Genomic DNA, 573 nt, shown 5'->3' with positions numbered 1-573 from the left:
AGCTTGTCGCTAGCGCTCCGAAGGTTCGCGGCCGCGTGCCCGTGAAGCTTTCTTCACAAACCGTGGGTGGGGGGCCCGATTTTGCTCCGGGGGTCATGTAACTGGCCAGCCTCCGCCGTCATGGCACCTCGCTCCCATCTCCGAAGGTAACGGGCTCTTTCTGTGTCCTTCCAGGTGTGCGTGTTAGATCTGCGAAAGTAGACACAGCATTTCGGAACAAAAAGCAAAGATTTCTCATGGACCAGCAGCAGCAAGCGTGTGGGGTCGCAGCACGCTTCAGACACAATTCTGTCGGCTCCAGAACTGTAGGAACGTGGCTCGCGTCCGTGCGTCCTTCGAAATCGGCTCATCCCTGGCCACAGGAGTCTCCTCTTCTTTTTTTTTTTTATTTTTTTTTTATTTTTTTTCGTAATCCGCATCAAGACGTTTCCAACAAAAACACACAGTCACGGCCCGGGGGGAAAGGCTCGGTGTCCGTGTGGAACGCTGAGCCTGCCGAGCACGGAGCGGCAGCTGGAGAGGCGCCGTGCACACTCCGGTGCCCATCCCGACGGGCTCCGGTGGCTGACGGGG

At 57.2% G+C, this 573-nt stretch overlaps 1 protein-coding gene across 1 annotated transcript in view; it reads left to right on the top strand.

The window, feature by feature from the left end:
- The window catches only part of LOC105308971 (F-box-like/WD repeat-containing protein TBL1XR1), a gene marked incomplete at its 3' end in the record, with an annotated part of 49,641 nt that overhangs the window by 38,709 nt on the left and 10,359 nt on the right, over positions 1-573 (top strand). The window lies entirely within an intron of this gene.

Source organism: Pteropus vampyrus, unplaced genomic scaffold, assembly GCF_000151845.1.
Source record: "Pteropus vampyrus isolate Shadow unplaced genomic scaffold, Pvam_2.0 Scaffold647, whole genome shotgun sequence".
Taxonomy (NCBI): Eukaryota; Metazoa; Chordata; class Mammalia; order Chiroptera; family Pteropodidae; genus Pteropus; species Pteropus vampyrus.
The sequence above is the reverse complement of the archived record's forward strand: the minus strand, read 5'-3'. Positions and strand labels throughout refer to the sequence as shown.